Source organism: Tenrec ecaudatus, chromosome X (genome assembly GCF_050624435.1).
Source record: "Tenrec ecaudatus isolate mTenEca1 chromosome X, mTenEca1.hap1, whole genome shotgun sequence".
Lineage (NCBI taxonomy): Eukaryota > Metazoa > Chordata > Mammalia > Afrosoricida > Tenrecidae > Tenrec > Tenrec ecaudatus.
This window is the reverse complement of record NC_134548.1, coordinates 65,121,128-65,144,960: the sequence shown is the minus strand read 5'-3', so window position 1 is coordinate 65,144,960 and position 23,833 is coordinate 65,121,128.

The following is a 23,833-nucleotide window of genomic DNA, read 5'->3' as shown; positions in this document are numbered from 1 at the left end:
CCGCTAGGTTACCTACATAGTCCAAGTGCACGTTCGTTAACCTAGATAGTCCAAGTGCCCGCTGGTAACCTACATAGTCCAAGGGCCCGCTAGGTAACCTTGATAGTCCAAGTGCCTTCTAGTTAACCTACATAGTCCAAGTGCCCGCTAGGTAACCTACATAGTCCAAGTGCCCACTAGGTAACCTAAATAATCCAAATGCCCGCTAGGGAAACTACATAGTCCAAGTGCCCGCTAGTTAACCTAGATAGTCCAAGTGCCCGCTAGTTAACCTATATAGTCCAAGTGACTTCTAGTTAACCTACATAGTGCAAGGGCCCTCTAGTTAACCTAGATCGTGCAAGTGTCCGCTAGTTAACCTACATAGTCCACGTGTCCGCTAGGTAACCTAGATAGTCCAAGTGCCCGCTAGGGATCCTTCATAATCCAAGTGCCTGCTAGGTAACCTAGATAGTCCAAGTGCCCGATAGTTAACCTAGATAGTCCTAGTTCCCTTTAGTAAACCTAGATAGTCCAAGTGCCCGCTAGTTAACCTAGATAGTCCTAGTTCCCATTAGTTAACCTAGATAGTCCAAGTGCCCACTAGGGGACGTACAAAGTCCAAGTGGCCGCTAGTTAACCTACATAGTCCAAGGTCCACTAGTTAGCCTAGATAGTCCAAGTGCCCGCTAGGTTACCTACATAGTCTAAGTGCACGTTCGTTAACCTAGAAAGTCCAAGTGCCCGCTGGTAACCTACATTGTCCAAGGGCCCGCTAGGTAACCTTGATAGTCCAAGTGCTTTCTAGTTAACCTACATAGTCCAAGTGCCCGCTAGGTAACCTACATAGTCCAAGTGCCCACTAGGTAACCAATATAATCCAAATGCCCGCTAGGGAAACTACATAGTCCAAGTGCCCGTTAGTTAACCTAGATAGTCCAAATGCCCACTAGGGGACGTACATAGTCCAAGTGCCCGCTAGGTAACCTAGATAGTCCAAGTGCGCGCTAGTTAACCTACATAGTCTAAGGGCCCGCTAGTTAACCTACATAGTACATGGGCCCGCTAGTTGACCTAGATAGACCAAGTGCCCGCTAGTTAACCTAGATCGTCCAAGTGCCCGCTAGTTAACGTAAGTAGTCCAAATGTCCGATAGGGATCCTACATAGTCCATATGCCCGCTAGGTACCCTGCATAGTCCAAGTGCCTGTTCGTTAACCTAGATAGTCAAAGTGCAAGCTAGGTAACCTAGATAGTCCAAGTGCCCGCTAGGTTACCTACATAGTCCAAGTGCCCGTTCATTAAGCAAGATAGTCCAAGTGCCTGCTAGGTTACCTAGACAGTCCAAGTGCCCGCTAGTTAACCTACATAGTCCAAGTGCCCGATAGGGAACCTACATAGTCCAAGTGCCCGGTAGGCAAACTACATAGTCCAAGTGCCAGTTAGTTAACCTAGATAGTCCAAGTGCACACTAGGGGACGTACATAGTCCAAGTGCCCGCTAGGTAACCTACATAGTCCAAGTTCCCGATGGTAACCTAAATAGTCCAAATGCCCGCTAGGGAAACTACATAATCCAAGTGCCTGCTAGTTAACCTAGATAGTCCAAGTGCCTGTTAGTAAACCTACATAATCCATGGGCCCGCTAGTTAACCTACATAGTCCAAGTGCCCGCTAGGGAAGGTACATAGTCCATGTGGCCGCTAGGTAACCTAGAGAGTGCAAGTGCCCGCTAGTTAACCTACATAGTCCAAGTGCCTGCTAGGTAACCTAGATAGTCCAAGGGTCTGCTAGTTAACCTACATAGTCCAAGTGCCCGCTAGGTAACCTACATAGTGCAAGTGTCCGCTAGTTAACCTACATAGTCAAAGTGCCCGCTAGTTAACCTAGATAGTCCAAGTGCCCGCTAGGTAACCTACATAGTACAAGTGTCCGCTAGTTAACCTAGATCGTCCAATTGTCCGCTAGTTAACCTACATAGTCCAATTGCCCGCTAGGTAAACTAGACAGTCCAATTGCCCGCTAGTTAACCTACATAGTCCAAGTGCCCGATAGGGAACCTACATAATCCAAGGGCCCGCTAGGCAACCTACATAGTCCAAGTGCCCGCTAGGTAACCTAGATAGTCCAAGTGCGCGCTAGTTAACCTACATAGTCCAAGTGCCCGATAGGGAACCTACATAATCCAAGGGCCCGCTAGGCAACCTACATAGTCCAAGTGCCCGCTAGGTAACCTAGATAGTCCAAGTGCGCGCTAGTTAACCTATATAGTCCAAGTGCCCGTTCATTAACCTAGATAGTCCAAGTGCCTGCTAGGTTTCCTAGACAGTCCAAGTGCCCGCTAGTTAACCTACATAGTCCAAGTGCCCGATAGGGAACCTACATAATCCAAGGGCCCGCTAGGAAACCTACGTAGTCCAAGTGCCCGCTAGGTAACCTAGATAGTCCAAGTGCGCGCTAGTTAACCTACATAGTCCAAGTGCCCGATAGGGAACCTACATAATCCAAGGGCCCGCTAGGCAACCTACATAGTCCAAGTGCCCGCTAGGTAACGTAGATAGTCCAAGTGCGCGCTAGTTAACCTACATAGTCCAAGTGCCCGTTCATTAACCTAGATAGTCCAAGTGCCTGCTAGGTTACCTAGACAGTCCAAGTGCCCGCTAGTTAACCTACATAGTCCAAGTGCCCGATAGGGAACCTACATAGTCCAAGTGCCCGCTAGGCAACCTACATATTCCAAGTGCTAATTAGTTAACCTAGATAGTCCAAGTGCCCACTAGGGGACGTACATAGTCCAAGTGCCCGCTAGGTAACCTACATAGTCCAAGTTCCCGATGGTAACCTAAATAGTCCAAATGCCCGCTAGGGAAACTACATAGTCCAAGTGCCTGCTAGTTAACCTAGATAGTCCAAGTGCCTGTTAGTAAACCTACATAATCCATGGGCCCGCTAGTTAACCTACATAGTCCAAGTGCCCGCTAGGGAAGGTACATAGTCCATGTGCCCGCTAGGTAACCTAGAGAATGCAAGTGCCCGCTAGTTAACCTACATAGTCCAAGTGCCTGCTAGGTAACCTAGATAGCCCAAGGGTCTGATAGTTAACCTACATAGTCCAAGTGCCCGCTAGGTAACCTACATAGTGCAAGTGTCCGCTAGTTAACCTACATAGTCAAACTGCCCGCTAGTTAACATAGATAGTCCAAGTGCACGCTAGGTAACCTACATAGTGCAAGTGTCCGCTAGTTAACCTAGATCGTCCAATTGTCCGCTAGTTAACCTACATAGTCAAATTGCCCGCTAGGTAACCTAGACAGTCCAATTGCCCGCTAGTTAACCTACATAGTCCAAGTGCCCGATAGGGAACCTACATAATCCAAGGGCCCGCTAGGCAACCTACATAGTCCAAGTGCCCGTTAGTTAACCTAGATAGTCAAAGTGCCTGCTAGGTAACCTAGATAGTCCAAGTGCACGCTAGTTAACCTAGATAGTCCAAGTGCCCGCTAGTTAACCTAGATATTCCAAGTGCCCGCTAGTTAACCTAGATAGTCCAAGTGCCCGCTAGGTAACCTACATATTACAAGTGTCCGCTAGTTAACCTAGATCGTCCAATTGTCCGCTAGTTAACCTACATAGTCCAATTGCCCGCTAGGTAACCTAGACAGTCCAAGTGCCCGCTAGTTAACCTACATAGTCCAAGTGCCCGATAGGGAACCTACATAATCCAAGGGCCCGCTAGGCAACCTACATAGTCCAAGTGCCCGTTAGTTAACCTAGATAGTCAAAGTGCCTGCTAGGTAACCTAGATCGTCCAAGGGCCCCATAGTTAGCCTACATAGTCCAAGTGCCCGCTAGGTAACCTAGATAGTCCAAGTGCCCGTTCGGTAACCTGATAGTCCAAGTGCCCTTTAGGGAACCTAGATAGTCCAAGGGCCCGCTAGAAAACCTACATAGTCCATGGGCCCGCTAGTTAACCTACATAGTGCAAGTGTCCGCTAGTTAACCTACATATTCCAAGTGCCCCCTTGTTAACCTACATAATCTAAGTTCACGTTAGATAACCTATATAGTCCAAGTGCCCGCTAGTTATCCTAGATAGTCCAAGTGCTCACTAGTTAACCTAGATAGTCCAAGTGCTCGCTAGTTAACCCAGATAGACCAAGTGCCCGCTAGGGAACCTACCTAGTCCAAGTGCCCGATAGGGAACCTACATAGTCCAAGTGCCCGCTAGTTAACATAGATAGTCCAAGTACCCGCTAGGAAACGTACATAGTCCAAGTGCCCGCTAGTTAACGTACATAGTCCAAGTGCCCGCTAGGTAACGTAGATAGTCCAAGTGCCCGCTAGGGAACGTACATAGTCCCAGTGCCCGCTAGGTAACCTAGATAGTCCAAGTGCCCGCTATTTAACCTACATAATCCAAGTGACTGCTAGGTAACCTAGATAGTCCAAGTGCCCAGTAGTTAACCTACATAGTCAAAGTTCCCCCTAGGTAACCTATATCGTCCAAGTGTCCGCTAGTTAACCTACATAGTCAATGGGCCCGCTAGTTAACCTACATAATGCAAGAGCCCGCTAGCTAACCTAGATAATCCAAGAGCCCGCTAGTTAACCTATATCGTCCAAGTGCCCGCTAGTTAACCTAGATCGTCCAAGTGCCCGCTAGTTAACCTACATAGTCAATGGGCCCGCTAGTTAACCTACATAGTGCAAGAGCCCGCTAGTTAACCTAGATCGTACAAGTGTCCGCTAGTTAACCTACACAGTCCACGTGCCAGTTAGCTAACCTAGATAGTCCAAGGGCCCGCTAGTTGACCTACATAGTCCAAGTGCCCGCTAGGGAACCTTCATAGTCCAAGTGCCACCTAGTTAACCTAGGTAGTCCAAGTGCCCGCTAGTTAACCTAGATAGCCCTATTGCCCGTTACTTAACCTAGATAGTCCAAGTGCCCACTAGGGGATGTACTTAGTCCATGAGCCCGTTAGCTAATCTAGATGGTCCAAGTGCCCGCTAGTTAACAATGATCATCCAAGTGCCCACTAGTTAACCTAGATAGCCCAAGTGCCCTCTAGTTAACCTATATCGTCCAAGTGCCCGCTAGTTAACCTACATAGTCCAAGGGCCCGCTAGTTAACCTACATAGTCCAAGGTCCGCTAGTTAACCTAGATAGTCCAAGTGCTCGCTAGTTAACCTACATAGTACAAGGGCCCACTAGTTGACCTAGATAGTCCATGTGCCCGCTAGTTAACCTAGATAGTCCAAGTGCCCGCTAGGTAACCTAAGTAGTCCAAATGTCCGATAGGGATCCTACATAGTCCAGGGCCCGCTAGGTAACCCAGATCGTCCTAATGCTCGTTAGTTAACCTAGATAATCCATGTGCCCTCTAGGTAACCTAGACTGTCCAAGTGCCTGCTAGGTTACCTACATAGTCCAAGTGCCCGTTCGTTAACCTAGATAGTCCAAGTGCCCGTTACCTAACCTAGATAGTCCTTGTGCCCGCTAGGCAACCTACATAGCCCAAGAGCCCGTTCGTTAACCTAGAAGTCCAAGTGCCCGCTAGGTAACCTAGACAGTCCACGTGCCCGCTAGGTTACCTGCATATTCCAAGTGCCCGTTCGTTAACCTTAGATAGTCCAAGTGCCCACTAGGTAACCTACATAGTCCAAGTGCCCGCTAGGTAACCTATATAGCCCAAGTGCCCGCTAGGTAACCCAGATAGTCCAAGGGCCCGCTAGTTAACCTACATAGTCCAAGGGCTCACTTGTTCACTTTGATAGTTCAAGTGCCCGCTAGTTAACCTAGATCGTCCAAGTGCCCACTAGTTAACCTAGATTGTCCAAGTGCCCGCTAGTTAACCTACATAGTCCAAGGGCCCACTAGTTAACCTAGATAGTCCAAGTGTCCTCTAGTTAACCTACATAGTCCAAGTGCCCGCTAGTTAACCTATATACCAAGTGCCCGTTTCGTAACCTAGATATTCCAAGGGCACGCTAGTTAACCTATATCTTCCAAGTGCCCGCTAGGCAACCTAGATAGTCCAAGTGCTCGCTAAGGAACCTACATAGTCCAAGTGCACGCTAGTTAACCTAGATAGTCCAATTGCCCGCTAGTTAACCTAGATAGTCCAAGTGCCTGCTAGGTAACCTACAGAGTGCAAGTGTCCGCTAGTTAACCTACATATTCCAAGTGCCCGCTAGGTAACCTAGATACTGCAAGTGCCCGCTAGTTAACCTAGATACTGCAAGTGCCCGCTAGTTAACCTAGATAGTTCAAGTACCCGCTAGGTAACCTAGATCGTCCAAGGGCCCCCTAGTTAGCCTACATAGTAAGTGCCCGGTAGTTAATCTAGATAGTCCAAGTGCCGCTAGTTAATCTACATAGTTCAAGGGCCCGCTAGTTAACCTACATAATCCAAGTACCCGCTAAGAAACCTAGATAGTCCAAGTGCACGCTAGTTAACCTAGAGAGTCCAAGTGCCCTCTAGTTAACCTAGATCTTCCAAGTGCCCGCTAAGAAACCTAGATAGTCCAAGTGCCCGTTACCTAACCTAGATAGTCCAATTGCCCGCTATGCAACATACATAGTCCAAGTGCCCGTTCGTTAATCTAGAAGTCCACGTGCCCGCTAGGTAACCTAGACTCTCCAAGTGCCCGCTAGGTTACCTACATAGTCCAAATGCCCGTTCGGTAACCTAGATAGTGCAAGGGCCCGCTAGTTAACCTACATAGTCAAAGTGCCCAGTAGTTAACTTACATAGTTCAAGTGTCCGTAGGGAACATACATAGTCCAAGTGCCCGCTAGGGAACATACAGAGTCCAAGTGCCCGCTAGGGAACCTACATAGTCCAAGTGCCCGCTAAGGAATCTGCATAGTCCAAGGGCCCGCTAGTTAATGTAGGTAGTCCAAGTGCCGCTAGTTAATCTACATAGTTCAAGGGCCCACTAGTTAACCTACATAGTCCAAGTACCCGCTAGTTAACTTAGATCGTCCAAGTGTCCGCTAATTACCCTACATAGTACAAGTGACCACTAGGGAACCTAGATAGTCCAAGTGCCCGCTCTGGAACCTACATAGTACAAGTGCCTGCTAGGGAAACTACATAGTCCAAGTGCCCGCTCTGGAACATACCTAGTCCAAGTGCCCGCTAGGGAATCTACATAGTCCAAGGGCCCACTAGTTAATTTAGATAGTCCAAGTGCCGCTAGTTAACCTACATAGTCCAAGTACCCGCTTGCTAACCTAGATTGTCCAAGTGGCCGCTAGGTAACCTACATAGTCCAAGGGCCCGCTAGTTAACCTACATAATCCTAGGGCCCGCTAGTTAACCTACATCGTCCAAGGGCCCGCTAGTTAACCTAGATAGTCCAAGTGCACGATAGTTAACCTACATAGTCCAAATGCCCGCTAGGTAACCTAGACAGTTCAAGTGACCACTAGGTTACCTACATAGACCAAGTGCCCGTTCGTTAACCTACATAGTCCAAGTGCCCGCTAGGTAACCAATATAGTCCAAATGCCCGCTAAGGGCCCTAATTTTCCAAATGCCCGCTAGTAACCTAGATAGTCCAAGTGCTCGCTAGTTAACCTAGATAGTCCAAGTGCCCGCTAGTTAACCTAGATAGACCAAGTGCCCCCTAGGGAACCTACATAGTCCAAGTGCCCGTTAGGTAACCTAGATAGTCCAAATGCCCGCTAGGGAAGGTACATAGTCCATGTGGCCGCTAGGTAACCTAGAGAGTGCAAGTGCCCGCTAGTTAACCTACATAGTCCAAGTGCCTGCTAGGTAACCTAGATAGTCCAAGGGTCTGCTAGTTAACCTACATAGTCCAAGTGCCCGCTAGGTAACCTACATAGTGCAAGTGTCCGCAAGTTAACCTACATAGTCAAAGTGCCCGCTAGTTAACCTAGATAGTCCAAGTGCCCGCTAGGTAACCTACATAGTACAAGTGTCCGCTAGTTAACCTAGATCGTCCAATTGTCCGCTAGTTAACCTACATAGTCCAAGTGCCCGATAGGGAACCTACATAATCCAAGGGCCCGCTAGGCAACCTACGTAGTCCAAGTGCCCGCTAGGTAACCTAGATAGTCCAAGTGCGCGCTAGTTAACCTACATAGTCCAAGTGCCCGATAGGGAACCTACATAATCCAAGGGCCCGCTAGGCAACCTACATAGTCCAAGTGCCCGCTAGGTAACGTAGATAGTCCAAGTGCGCGCTAGTTAACCTACATAGTCCAAGTGCCCGTTCATTAACCTAGATAGTCCAAGTGCCTGCTAGGTTACCTAGACAGTCCAAGTGCCCGCTAGTTAACCTACATAGTCCAAGTGCCCGATAGGGAACCTACATAGTCCAAGTGCCCGCTAGGCAACCTACATATTCCAAGTGCTAATTAGTTAACCTAGATAGTCCAAGTGCCCACTAGGGGACGTACATAGTCCAAGTGCCCGCTAGGTAACCTACATAGTCCAAGTTCCCGATGGTAACCTAAATAGTCCAAATGCCCGCTAGGGAAACTACATAGTCCAAGTGCCTGCTAGTTAACCTAGATAGTCCAAGTGCCTGTTAGTAAACCTACATAATCCATGGGCCCGCTAGTTAACCTACATAGTCCAAGTGCCCGCTAGGGAAGGTACATAGTCCATGTGCCCGCTAGGTAACCTAGAGAATGCAAGTGCCCGCTAGTTAACCTACATAGTCCAAGTGCCTGCTAGGTAACCTAGATAGCCCAAGGGTCTGATAGTTAACCTACATAGTCCAAGTGCCCGCTAGGTAACCTACATAGTGCAAGTGTCCGCTAGTTAACCTACATAGTCAAACTGCCCGCTAGTTAACATAGATAGTCCAAGTGCACGCTAGGTAACCTACATAGTGCAAGTGTCCGCTAGTTAACCTAGATCGTCCAATTGTCCGCTAGTTAACCTACATAGTCAAATTGCCCGCTAGGTAACCTAGACAGTCCAATTGCCCGCTAGTTAACCTACATAGTCCAAGTGCCCGATAGGGAACCTACATAATCCAAGGGCCCGCTAGGCAACCTACATAGTCCAAGTGCCCGTTAGTTAACCTAGATAGTCAAAGTGCCTGCTAGGTAACCTAGATAGTCCAAGTGCACGCTAGTTAACCTAGATAGTCCAAGTGCCCGCTAGTTAACCTAGATATTCCAAGTGCCCGCTAGTTAACCTAGATAGTCCAAGTGCCCGCTAGGTAACCTACATATTACAAGTGTCCGCTAGTTAACCTAGATCGTCCAATTGTCCGCTAGTTAACCTACATAGTCCAATTGCCCGCTAGGTAACCTAGACAGTCCAAGTGCCCGCTAGTTAAACTACATAGTCCAAGTGCCCGATAGGGAACCTACATAATCCAAGGGCCCGCTAGGCAACCTACATAGTCCAAGTGCCCGTTAGTTAACCTAGATAGTCAAAGTGCCTGCTAGGTAACCTAGATCGTCCAAGGGCCCCATAGTTAGCCTACATAGTCCAAGTGCCCGCTAGGTAACCTAGATAGTCCAAGTGCCCGTTCGGTAACCTGATAGTCCAAGTGCCCTTTAGGGAACCTAGATAGTCCAAGGGCCCGCTAGAAAACCTACATAGTCCATGGGCCCGCTAGTTAACCTACATAGTGCAAGTGTCCGCTAGTTAACCTACATATTCCAAGTGCCCCCTTGTTAACCTACATAATCTAAGTTCACGTTAGATAACCTATATAGTCCAAGTGCCCGCTAGTTATCCTAGATAGTCCAAGTGCTCACTAGTTAACCTAGATAGTCCAAGTGCTCGCTAGTTAACCTAGATAGACCAAGTGCCCGCTAGGGAACCTACCTAGTCCAAGTGCCCGATAGGGAACCTACATAGTCCAAGTGCCCGCTAGTTAACATAGATAGTCCAAGTACCCGCTAGGAAACGTACATAGTCCAAGTGCCCGCTAGTTAACGTACATAGTCCAAGTGCCCGCTAGGTAACGTAGATAGTCCAAGTGCCCGCTAGGGAACGTACATAGTCCCAGTGCCCGCTAGGTAACCTAGATAGTCCAAGTGCCCGCTATTTAACCTACATAATCCAAGTGACTGCTAGGTAACCTAGATAGTCCAAGTGCCCAGTAGTTAACCTACATAGTCAAAGTTCCCCCTAGGTAACCTAGATCGTCCAAGTGTCCGCTAGTTAACCTACATAGTCAATGGGCCCGCTAGTTAACCTACATAATGCAAGAGCCCGCTAGCTAACCTAGATAATCCAAGAGCCCGCTAGTTAACCTATATCGTCCAAGTGCCCGCTAGTTAACCTAGATCGTCCAAGTGCCCGCTAGTTAACCTACATAGTCAATGGGCCCGCTAGTTAACCTACATAGTGCAAGAGCCCGCTAGTTAACCTAGATCGTACAAGTGTCCGCTAGTTAACCTACACAGTCCACGTGCCAGTTAGCTAACCTAGATAGTCCAAGGGCCCGCTAGTTGACCTACATAGTCCAAGTGCCCGCTAGGGAACCTTCATAGTCCAAGTGCCACCTAGTTAACCTAGGTAGTCCAAGTGCCCGCTAGTTAACCTAGATAGTCTTATTGCCCGTTACTTAACCTAGATAGTCCAAGTGCCCACTAGGGGATGTACTTAGTCCATGAGCCCGTTAGCTAATCTAGATAGTCCAAGTGCCCGCTAGTTAACAATGATCATCCAAGTGCCCACTAGTTAACCTAGATAGCCCAAGTGCCCTCTAGTTAACCTATATCGTCCAAGTGCCCGCTAGTTAACCTACATAGTCCAAGGGCCCGCTAGTTAACCTACATAGTCCAAGGTCCGCTAGTTAACCTAGATAGTCCAAGTGCTCGCTAGTTAACCTACATAGTACAAGGGCCCACTAGTTGACCTAGATAGTCCATGTGCCCGCTAGTTAACCTAGATAGTCCAAGTGCCCGCTAGGTAACCTAAGTAGTCCAAATGTCCGATAGGGATCCTACATAGTCCAGGGCCCGCTAGGTAACCCAGATCGTCCTAATGCTCGTTAGTTAACCTAGATAATCCATGTGCCCTCTAGGTAACCTAGACTGTCCAAGTGCCTGCTAGGTTACCTACATAGTCCAAGTGCCCGTTCGTTAACCTAGATAGTCCAAGTGCCCGTTACCTAACCTAGATAGTCCTTGTGCCCGCTAGGCAACCTACATAGCCCAAGAGCCCGTTCGTTAACCTAGAAGTCCAAGTGCCCGCTAGGTAACCTAGACAGTCCACGTGCCCGCTAGGTTACCTGCATATTCTAAGTGCCCGTTCGTTAACCTTAGATAGTCCAAGTGCCCACTAGGTAACCTACATAGTCCAAGTGCCCGCTAGGTAACCTATATAGCCCAAGTGCCCGCTAGGTAACCCAGATAGTCCAAGGGCCCGCTAGTTAACCTACATAGTCCAAGGGCTCACTTGTTCACTTTGATAGTTCAAGTGCCCGCTAGTTAACCTAGATCGTCCAAGTGCCCACTAGTTAACCTAGATTGTCCAAGTGCCCGCTAGTTAACCTACATAGTCCAAGGGCCCACTAGTTAACCTAGATAGTCCAAGTGTCCTCTAGTTAACCTACATAGTCCAAGTGCCCGCTAGTTAACCTATATACCAAGTGCCCGTTTCGTAACCTAGATATTCCAAGGGCACGCTAGTTAACCTATACCTTCCAAGTGCCCGCTAGGCAACCTAGATAGTCCAAGTGCTCGCTAAGGAACCTACATAGTCCAAGTGCACGCTAGTTAACCTAGATAGTCCAATTGCCCGCTAGTTAACCTAGATAGTCCAAGTGCCTGCTAGGTAACCTACAGAGTGCAAGTGTCCGCTAGTTAACCTACATATTCCAAGTGCCCGCTAGGTAACCTAGATACTGCAAGTGCCCGCTAGTTAACCTAGATAGTTCAAGTACCCGCTAGGTAACCTAGATCGTCCAAGGGCCCCCTAGTTAGCCTACATAGTAAGTGCCCGGTAGTTAATCTAGATAGTCCAAGTGCCGCTAGTTAATCTACATAGTTCAAGGGCCCGCTAGTTAACCTACATAGTCCAAGTACCCGCTAAGAAACCTAGATAGTCCAAGTGCACGCTAGTTAACCTAGAGAGTCCAAGTGCCCTCTAGTTAACCTAGATCTTCCAAGTGCCCGCTAAGAAACCTAGATAGTCCAAGTGCCCGTTACCTAACCTAGATAGTCCAATTGCCCGCTATGCAACATACATAGTCCAAGTGCCCGTTCGTTAACCTAGAAGTCCACGTGCCCGCTAGGTAACCTAGACTCTCCAAGTGCCCGCTAGTTAACCTACATAGTCAAAGTGCCCGGTAGTTAACTTACATAGTTCAAGTGTCCGTAGGGAACATACATAGTCCAAGTGCCCGCTAGGGAACATACAGAGTCCAAGTGCCCGCTAGGGAACCTACATAGTCCAAGGGCCCGCTAGTTAATGTAGGTAGTCCAAGTGCCGCTAGTTAATCTACATAGTTCAAGGGCCCACTAGTTAACCTACATAGTCCAAGTACCCGCTAGTTAACCTAGATCGTCCAAGTGTCCGCTAATTACCCTACATAGTACAAGTGACCACTAGGGAACCTAGATAGTCCAAGTGCCCGCTCTGGAACCTACATAGTACAAGTGCCTGCTAGGGAACCTACATAGTCCAAGTGCCCGCTCTGGAACATACCTAGTCCAAGTGCCCGCTAGGGAATCTACATAGTCCAAGGGCCCACTAGTTAATTTAGATAGTCCAAGTGCCGCTAGTTAACCTACATAGTCCAAGTGCCTGCTAGTTAACCTAGATAGTCCAAGTGCCTGTTAGTAAACCTACATAATCCATGGGCCCGCTTATTATCCTACATAGTCTAAGTGCCCGCTAGGGAAGGTACATAGTACATGTGCCCGCTAGGTAACCTAGAGAGTGCAAGTGCCCGCTAGTTAACCTACATAGTCCAAGTGCCTGCTAGGTAACCTAGATAGTCCAAGGGTCTGCTAGTTAACCTACATAGTCCAAGTGCCCGCTAGGTAACCTACATAGTGCAAGTGTCCGCTAGTTAACCTACATAGTCAAAGTGCCCGCTAGTTAACCTAGATAGTCCAAGTGCCCGCTAGGTAACCTACATAGTACAAGTGTCCGCTAGTTAACCTAGATCGTCCAATTGTCCACTAGTTAACCTACATAGTCCAATTGCCCGCTTGGTAACCTAGACAGTCCAATTGCCCGCTAGTTAACCTACATAATCCAAGTGCCCGATAGGGAACCTACATAATCCAAGGGCTCGCTAGGCAACCTACATAGTCCAAGTGTCCGTTAGTTAACCTAGATAGTCAAAGTGCCTGCTAGGTAACCTAGATAGTCCAAGTGCACGCTAGTTAACCTAGATAGTCCAAGTGCCCGCTAGTTAACCAAGATAGTCCAAGTGCCCGCTAGTTAACCTAGATAGTCCAAGTGCCCGCTAGGTAACCTACATAGTCCAAGTGCCCGCTAGTTAACCTAGATCGTCCAATTGTCCGCTAGTTAACCTACATAGTCCAATTGCCCGCTAGGTAACCTAGACAGTCCAAGTGCCCGCTAGTTAACCTACATAGTCCAAGTGACCGATAGGGAACCTACATAATCCAAGGGCCCGCTAGGCAACCTACATAGTCCAAGTGCCCGTTAGTTAACCTAGATAGTCCAAGTGCCCACTAGGTAACCTAGATAGTCCAAGTGCGCGCTAGTTAACCTACATAGTCCAAGTGCCCGTTCATTAACCTAGATAGTCCAAGTGCCTGCTAGGTTACCTAGACAGTCCAAGTGCCTGCTAGTTAACCTACATAGTCCAAGTGCCCGATAGGGAACCTACATAGTCCAAGTGCCCGCTAGGCAACCTACATATTCCAAGTGCCAATTAGTTAACCTAGATAGCCCAAGTGCCCACTAGGGGACGTACATAGTCCACGTGCTCGCTAGGTAACCTACATAGTCCAAGTTCCCGATGGTAACCTAAATAATCCAAATGCCCGCTAGGGAAACTACATAGTCCAAGTGCCTGCTAGTTAACCTAGATAGTCCAAGTGCCTGTTAGTAAACCTACATAATCCATGGGCCCGCTAGTTAACCTACATAGTCCAAGTGCCCGCTAGCGAAGGTACATAGTCCATGTGGCCGCTAGGTAACCTAGAGAGTGCAAGTGCCCGCTAGTTAACCTACATAGTCCAAGTGCCTGCTAGGTAACCTAGATAGTCCAAGGGTCTGCTAGTTAACCTACATAGTCCAAGTGCCCGCTAGGTAACCTACATAGTGCAAGTGTCCGCTAGTTAACCTACATAGTCAAAGTGCCCGCTAGTTAACCTAGATAGTCCAAGTGCCCGCTAGGTAACCTACATAGTACAAGTGTCCGCTAGTTAACCTAGATCGTCCAATTGTCCGCTAGTTAACCTACATAGTCCAATTGCCCGCTAGGTAACCTAGACAGTCCAATTGCCCGCTAGTTAACCTACATAGTCCAAGTGCCCGATAGGGAACCTACATAATCCAAGGGCCCGCTAGGCAACCTACATAGTCCAAGTGCCCGCTAGGTAACCTAGATAGTCCAAGTGCGCGCTAGTTAACCTACATAGTCCAAGTGCCCGTTCAATAACCTAGATAGTCCAAGCGCCTGCTAGGTTACCTAGAGAGTCCAAGTGCCCGCTAGTTAACCTACATAGTCCAAGTGCCCGATAGGGAACCTACATAGTCCAAGTGCCCGCTAGGCAACCTACATATTCCAAGTGCCAATTAGTTAACCTAGATAGTCCAAGTGCCCACTAGAGGACGTACATAGTCCAAGTGCCCGCTAGGTAACCTAGATAATCCAAGTGCGTGCTAGGGTATGTACATAGTCCAAGTGCCTGCTAGGTAACCTAGATAGTCCAAGTTCCCGCTAGTTAACCTACATAGTCCACCGGACCGCTAGTTAACCTACATAGTCGAAGGTCTGCTAGTTAACCTAGATAGTCAAAGTGCCCGCTATATAACCTAGACAGTTCAAGTGCCCGCTAGGTTACCTACACTTTCCAAGTGCCCGTTCGTTAACCTAGATAGTCCAAGTGCCCGCTAGGTAACCTAGATAGTGAAAGTGCCCGTTAGGTAACCTAGATAGTTCAAGTGCCTGCTAGGTAACCTACATTGTCCAAGTTCCCCCTAGGTATCCTAGATAGTCCAAGTGCCCGTTACCTAACCTAGATAGTCCAAGTGCCCGCTAGGCAACATACATAGTCCAAGTGCCCGTTAGTTAAACTAGAAGTCCAAGTGCCCGCTATGTAACCTATACAGTGCAAGTGCCCGTTCATTAACCTAGATAGTCCTAGTGCCCGCTAGGGAACCTATATAATCCAAGTGCTATCTAGGTAACCTAGATAGTCCAAGGGCCCGCTAGTTAACCTACATAGTCCAAGGGCTCGCTTGTTAATTTGATAGTCCAAGTGCCAGTTAGTTAACCTAGATCGTCCAAGTGCCCGCTAGTTAACATAGATCGTCCAAGTGTCCTCTAGTTAACCTACATTGTCCAAGTGCACCTAGGTAACCTATATAGTGCAAGTGTCTGCTAGGTAACCTACATAGTCCAAGTGCCCGCTAGTTAACATAGATAGTCCAAGTGCCCGCTAGGGAAGGTACATAGTCCAAGTGCCCGCTAGGTAACCTAGAGAGTGCAAGTGCCTGCTAGTTAACCTACATAGTCCAAGTGCCTGCTAGGTAACCTAGATAGTCCAAGGGCCTGCTAGTTAACCTATATAGTCCAAGTGCCCGCTACGTAACCTACATAGTGCAAGTGTCCGCTAGTTAACCTACATTGTCAAAGTGCCCGCTAGTTAACCTAGATAGTCCAAGTGCCCGCTAGGTAACCCACATAGTGCAAGTGTCCGCTAGTTAACCTAGATCGTCCAATTGTCCGCTAGTTAACCTACATAGTCCAAATGCCCGCTAGGTAACCTAGATAGTGCAAGTGCCAGTTCGATAACCTAGATAGTCCAAGTGCCCTTTACGGAACCTAGATAGTCCAAGTGCCCGCTAGGGAACCTACATAGTCCAATTGCTCGCTCTGGAACATACATAGTCCAAGTTCCCGTTAGTAAACCTAGATAATCCAAGTGCCCGCTAGTTAACCTTGATAGTCCAAGTGCCCGCTAGGTAACCTACATAGTCCAAGTGCCCGCTAGGTAACCTATATAGTCCAAATGCCCGCTAGGGAACCTACATAGTCCAAGCGCGCGCTAGTTAACCTAGATAGTCCAAGTGCCCGCTAGTTAACCTAGGTAGTCCAAGTGCCCGGTAGTTAACCAGAATCATCAAAGTGCTCTCTAGTTAACTTACATAGTCCAAAGGCCTGCTAGTTAACCTACGTAGACCAAGGGCCCGCTAGTTAACCTAGATAGTCCAAGTGCCCGCTAGTTAACCTACATAGTCCAAGTTCCCGCTAGGTAACCTAGACTGTCCAAGTGATCACTAGGTTACCTACATAGTCCAAGTGCCCGTTCGTTAACCTACATAGTCCAAGTGCCCGCTAGGTAACGTAGATAGCCCAAGTGCCCGCTAGGGAACGTACATAGTCCAAGTGCCTGCTAGGTAAACTACATAGTCCAAGTGCCCGTTCATTAACCTACATAGTCCAAGTGCCCTTTCGTTAACCTACATAGCCCAAGTGCCCGCTAGGGAACATGCATAGTCCAAGTGCCCACTATGTAACCTAGACAGTCTAATTGCCCGCTAGTTAACCTAGACAGTCCATGTACCCGATAGGGAACCTACATAATCTAAGTGCCCGCTAGGGAACCTACGTAGTCCAAGTGCTCGCGAGGCAACCTACATAGTCCAAGTGCCCGTTAGTTAACCTAGATAGTCAAAGTGCCTGCTAGGTAACCTAAATAGTCCAAGTGCCCGCTAGGGAACCTCCATAGTCCAAGTCCCCGCTATGTAACCTAGATAGTCCAATTGCCCGTTAGATAACCTAATTAGTCGAAGTGTCCGCTAGTTAACCTACATAGTCCAAGTGCCCACTAGGTAACCTAGATAGTCCAAATGTCCGCTAGGTAACCTAGACAGTCCAAGTGCCCGCTAGGTTACCTACATAGTCGAAGTGCACGTTTGTTAACCTAGATAGTCCAAGTGCCCGCTGGTAACCTACATAGTCCAAGAGCCCGCTAGGTAACGTAGATAGCCCAAGTGCCCGCTCTGGAACATACAAAGTCCAAGTGCCCGTTAGCTAACCTAGATAGTCCAAGGGCCCGATAGTTGACCTACATTGTCCAAGTGCCAGCTAGGTAACCTAGATAGTACAAGTGCCCGCCAGGGAACCTAGATAATCCAAGTGCCTGTTAGCTAACCTAGATAGTCCAAGTGGCGTCTAGGTAACCTACATAGTCCAAGTGCCCGTTCGTTAACCTAGATAATCCAAGTGCCCGCTAGGTAACCTAGACTGTCCAAGTGACCGCTAGTTTACCTACATAGTCCAAGGGCCCGCTAGTTAACCTACATAGTCCAAGTGCCCGCTAGGTAACGTAGATAGCCCAAGTGCCTGCTAGGGAACGTACATAGTTCAAGTGCCCTTAGGTAACCTAGATAGTCCAAGTGCCCACTAGTTAAACTACATAGTCCAAGTGCCTGCTAGGTAAACTACATAGTTCAAGTGTCCGTTCATTAACCTACATACTCCAAGTGCCTGTTCGTTAACCTACATACCCCAATGCCCGCTAGGGAACATACATAGTCCAAGTGCCCACTAGGTAACCTAGACAGTCCAATTGCCCGCTTGTTAAACTAGACAGTCCAAGTACCCGATAGGGAACCTACATAGTCTAAGTGCCCGCTAGGGAACCTACGTAGTCCAAGTGCTCGCTAGGCAACCTACATAGTCCAAGTGCCCGTTAGTTAACCTAGATAGTCAAAGTGCCTGCTAGGTAACCTAAATAGTCCAAGTGCCCGCTAGGGAACCTCCATAGTCCAAGTGCCCGCTAGGTAACCTAGATAGTCCAATTGCCCGTTAGATAACCTAGATAGTCGAAGTGTCTGCTAGTTAACCTACATTGTCAAAGTGCCCGCTAGTTAACCTAGATAGTCCAAGTGCCCGCTAGGTAACCCACATAGTGCAAGTGTCCGCTAGTTAACCTAGATCGTCCAATTGTCCGCTAGTTAACCTACAGAGTCCAAGTGCCCGCTAGGTAACCTAGATAGTGCAAGTGCCAGTTCGATAACCTAGATAGTCCAAGTGCCCTTTACGGAACCTAGATAGTCCAAGTGCCCGCTAGGGAACCTACATAGTCCAATTGCTCGCTCTGGAACATACATAGTCCAAGTTCCCGTTAGTAAACCTAGATAATCCAAGTGCCGCTAGTTAACCTTGATAGTCCAAGTGCCCGCTAGGTAACCTACATAGTCCAAGTGCCCGCTAGGTAACCTATATAGTCCAAATGCCCGCTAGGGAACCTACATAGTCCAAGCGCGCGCTAGTTAACCTAGATAGTCCAAGTGCCCGCTAGGGAACGTACATAGTCCAAGTGCCTGCTAGGTAAACTACATAGTCCAAGTGCCCGTTCATTAACCTACATAGTCCAAGTGCCCTTTCGTTAACCTACATAGCCCAAGTGCCCGCTAGGGAACATGCATAGTCCAAGTGCCCACTATGTAACCTAGACAGTCTAATTGCCCGCTAGTTAACCTAGACAGTCCATGTACCCGATAGGGAACCTACATAATCTAAGTGCCCGCTAGGGAACCTACGTAGTCCAAGTGCTCGCGAGGCAACCTACATAGTCCAAGTGCCCGTTAGTTAACCTAGATAGTCAAAGTGCCTGCTAGGTAACCTAAATAGTCCAAGTGCCCGCTAGGGAACCTCCATAGTCCAAGTCCCCGCTATGTAACCTAGATAGTCCAATTGCCCGTTAGATAACCTAATTAGTCGAAGTGTCCGCTAGTTAACCTACATAGTCCAAGTGCCCACTAGGTAACCTAGATAGTCCAAATGTCCGCTAGGTAACCTAGACAGTCCAAGTGCCCGCTAGGTTACCTACATAGTCGAAGTGCACGTTTGTTAACCTAGATAGTCCAAGTGCCCGCTGGTAACCTACATAGTCCAAGAGCCCGCTAGGTAACGTAGATAGCCCAAGTGCCCGCTCTGGAACATACAAAGTCCAAGTGCCCGTTAGCTAACCTAGATAGTCCAAGGGCCCGATAGTTGACCTACATTGTCCAAGTGCCAGCTAGGTAACCTAGATAGTACAAGTGCCCGCCAGGGAACCTAGATAATCCAAGTGCCTGTTAGCTAACCTAGATAGTCCAAGTGGCGTCTAGGTAACCTACATAGTCCAAGTGCCCGTTCGTTAACCTAGATAATCCAAGTGCCCGCTAGGTAACCTAGACTGTCCAAGTGACCGCTAGTTTACCTACATAGTCCAAGGGCCCGCTAGTTAACCTACATAGTCCAAGTGCCCGCTAGGTAACGTAGATAGCCCAAGTGCCTGCTAGGGAACGTACATAGTTCAAGTGCCCTTAGGTAACCTAGATAGTCCAAGTGCCCACTAGTTAAACTACATAGTCCAAGTGCCTGCTAGGTAAACTACATAGTTCAAGTGTCCGTTCATTAACCTACATACTCCAAGTGCCTGTTCGTTAACCTACATACCCCAATGCCCGCTAGGGAACATACATAGTCCAAGTGCCCACTAGGTAACCTAGACAGTCCAATTGCCCGCTTGTTAACCTAGACAGTCCAAGTACCCGATAGGGAACCTACATAGTCTAAGTGCCCGCTAGGGAACCTACGTAGTCCAAGTGCTCGCTAGGCAACCTACATAGTCCAAGTGCCCGTTAGTTAACCTAGATAGTCAAAGTGCCTGCTAGGTAACCTAAATAGTCCAAGTGCCCGCTAGGGAACCTCCATAGTCCAAGTGCCCGCTAGGTAACCTAGATAGTCCAATTGCCCGTTAGATAACCTAGATAGTCGAAGTGTCTGCTAGTTAACCTACATTGTCAAAGTGCCCGCTAGTTAACCTAGATAGTCCAAGTGCCCGCTAGGTAACCCACATAGTGCAAGTGTCCGCTAGTTAACCTAGATCGTCCAATTGTCCGCTAGTTAACCTACAGAGTCCAAGTGCCCGCTAGGTAACCTAGATAGTGCAAGTGCCAGTTCGATAACCTAGATAGTCCAAGTGCCCTTTACGGAACCTAGATAGTCCAAGTGCCCGCTAGGGAACCTACATAGTCCAATTGCTCGCTCTGGAACATACATAGTCCAAGTTCCCGTTAGTAAACCTAGATAATCCAAGTGCCGCTAGTTAACCTTGATAGTCCAAGTGCCCGCTAGGTAACCTACATAGTCCAAGTGCCCGCTAGGTAACCTATATAGTCCAAATGCCCGCTAGGGAACCTACATAGTCCAAGCGCGCGCTAGTTAACCTAGATAGTCCAAGTGCCCGCTAGTTAACCTAGATAGTCCAAGTGCCCGGTAGTTAACCAGAATCATCAAAGTGCCCTCTAGTTAACTTACATAGTCCAAAGGCCTGCTAGTTAACCTACATAGACCAAGGGCCCGCTAGTTAACCTAGATAGTCCAAGTGCCCGCTAGTTAACCTACATAGTCCAAGTTCCCGCTAGGTAACCTAGACTGTCCAAGTGACCACTAGGTTACCAACATAGTCCAAGTGCCCGTTCGTTAACCTACATAGTCCAAGTGCCTGCTAGGTAACATAGATAGCCCAAGTGCCCGCTCGGGAACGTACATAGTCCTGGTGCCTGCTAGGTAAACTACATAGTCCAAGTGCCCGTTCATTAACCTACATAGTCCAAGTGCCCGTTCGTTAACCTACATAGCCCAAGTGCCCGCTGGGGAACATACATAGTCCAAGTTCCCACTATGTAACCTAGACAGTCTAATTGCCCGCTAGTTAACCTAGACAGTCCAAGTACCCGATAGGGAACCTACATAGTTTAAGTGCCCGCTAGGGAACCTATGTAGTCCAAGTGCTCGCTAGGCAACCTACATAGTCCAAGTGCCCGTTAGTTAACCTAGATATTCAAAGTGCCTGCTAGGTAACCTAAATAGTCCAAGTGCCCGCTAGGGAACCTCCATAGTCCAAGTCCCCGCTAGGTAACCTAGATAGTCCAGTTGCCCGTTAGATAACCTAATTAGTCGAAGTGCCCGCTGGTAACCTACATAGTCCAAGAGCCCGCTAGGTAACCTTGATAGTCCAAGTGCCTTCTAGTTAACCTATGTAGTCCAAGTGCCCGCTAGATAACCTACATAGTCAAAGTGCCCACTAGGTAACCTAAATAATTCAAATGCCCGCTAGGGAAACTACATAGTCCAAGTGCCCGTTAGTTAACCTAGATAGTCCAAGTGCCCGCTAGTAAACCTAGATAGTCCAAGGGCCTGCTACTTAACCTAGATAGTCCAAGTGCCCGCTACTTAACCTAAATCGTCCAAGTGTCCGCTAGGTAACCTAGATAGTCCAAGTGCCTGATAACTAACCTACATAGTCCAAGTGTCCGTTCGTTAACCTAGATAGTCCAAGTGCCCACTGGGTAATCTACATAGTCCAAGTGCCCGCCTGGTAACCTGGATAGTCCAAGTGCCCGCTAGTTAACCTACATAGTCCAAATGTCTTCTAGGGAGCCTACATAGTCCACGTGACCGCTAGGGAACCTACATAGTCCAAGTGCCCGTTAGGGAAACTACATATTCCAAGTGCCCGCTAGGTAACCTACAGAGTCCAAATGCCCGCAAGGAAACCTACATAGTCTAAATGCCCGCTAGGCAACCTACATAATCCAAGTGCCCGCTCTGGAACATACAAAGTCCAAGTGCCCGTTAGCTAACCTAGATAGTCCAAGGGCCCGATAGTTGACCTACATAGTCCAAGTGCCAGCTAGGTAACCTAGATAGTACAAGTGCCCGCTAGGGAACCTAGATAATCCAAGTGCCTGTTAGCTAACCTAGATAGTCCAAGTGGCGGCTAGGTAACCTACATAGTCCAAGTGCCCGTTCGTTATCCTAGATAATCCAAGTGCCCGCTAGGGAACCTAGACTGTCCAAGTGACCGCTAGGTTACCTACATAGTCCAAGTGCCCGCTAGTTAACCTGCATAGTCCAAGTGCCCGCTAGGTAACGTAGATAGCCCAAGTGCCCGCTAGGGAACGTACATAGTTCAAGTGCCCTTAGGTAACCTAGATAGTCCAAGTGCCCACCCACTACTTAACCTACATAGTCCAAGTGCCTGCTAGGTAAACTACATAGTCCAAGTGCCCGTTCATTAACCTACATAGTCCAAGTGCCCGTTCGTTAACCTACATAGCCCAATGCCTGCTAGGGAACATACATAGTCCAAGTGCCCACTAGGTAACCTAGACAGTCCAATTGCCCGCTAGTTAACCTAGACAGTCCAAGTACCCGATAGGGAACCTACATAATCTAAGTGCGCGCTAGGGAACCTACGTAGTCCAAGTGCTCGCTAGGCAACCTACAAAGTCCAAGTGCCCTTTAGTTAACCTAGATAGTCAAAGTGCCTGCTAGGTAACCTAAATAGTCCAAGTGCCCGTAGGGAACCTCCATAGTCCAAGTGCCCGCTAGGTAACCAAGATAGTCCAATTGTCCGTTAGATAACCTAGATAGTCGAAGTGTCCGCTAGTTAACCTACAAAGTCCAAGTGCCCACTAGGTAACCTAGATAGTCCAAATGTCCGCTAGGTAACCTAGACAGTCCAAGTGCCCGCTAGGTTACCTACATAGTCCAAGTGCACGTTCGTTAACCTAGATAGTCCAAGTGCCCGCTGGTAACCTACATAGTCCAAGAGCCCGCTAGGTAACCTTGATAGTCCAAGTGCCTTCTAGTTAACCTACGTAGTCCAAGTGCCCGTTAGTTAACCTAGATAGTCCAAGTGCCCGCTAGTAAACCTAGATAGTCCAAGGGCCTGCTACTTAACCTAGATAGTCCAAGTGCCCTCTAGTTAACCTAAATCGTCCAAGTGTCCGCTAGGTAACCTAGATAGTCCAATTGCCTGATAAGTAACCTACATAGTCCAAGAGTCCGTTCGTTAACCTAGATAGTCCAAGTGCCCATTGGGTAACCTACATAGTCCAAGTGCCCGCTTGGTAACCTGGATAGTCCAAGTGCCCGCTAGTTAACCTACATAGTCCAAGTGTCTTCTAGGGAGCCTACATAGTCCACGTGACCGCTAGGGAACCTACATAGTCCAAGTGCCCGTTAGGGAAACTACATAGTCCAAGTGCCCGCTAGGTAACCTACAGAGTCCAAATGCCAGCAAGGAAACCTACATAGCCTAAATGCCCGCTAGGCAACCTACATAATCCAAGTGCCCGCTCTGGAACATACAAAGTCCAAGTGCCCGTTAGCTAACCTAGATAGTCCAAGGGCCCGATAGTTGACCTACATTGTCCAAGTGCCAGCTAGGTAACCTAGATAGTACAAGTGCCCGCTAGGGAACCTAGATAATCCAAGTGCCTGTTAGCTAACCTAGATAGTCCAAGTGGCGGCTAGGTAACCTACATAGTCCAAGTGCCCGTTCGTTAACCTAGATAATTCAAGTGCCCGCAAGGTAACCTAGACAGTCCAAGTGCCCGCTAGGTATCCTACATAGTCCAAATGCCCGCTAGTTAACCTACATAGTCCAAGTGCCCTTTAGGTAACCTAGATAGTCCAAGTGCCCGCTATTTAACCTACATAGTCCAAGTGCCCGCTAGGTAACCTAGATAGTGAAAGTGCCCGTTAGGTAACCTAGATAGTCCAAGTGCCTGCTAGGTAACCTACATTGTCCACGTTCCCGCTAGTTAACCTAGATAGTCCAAGTGCCCGTTACCTAACCTAGATAGTCCAAGTGCCCGCTAGGCTACATACATAGTCCAAGTGCCCGTTCGTTAAC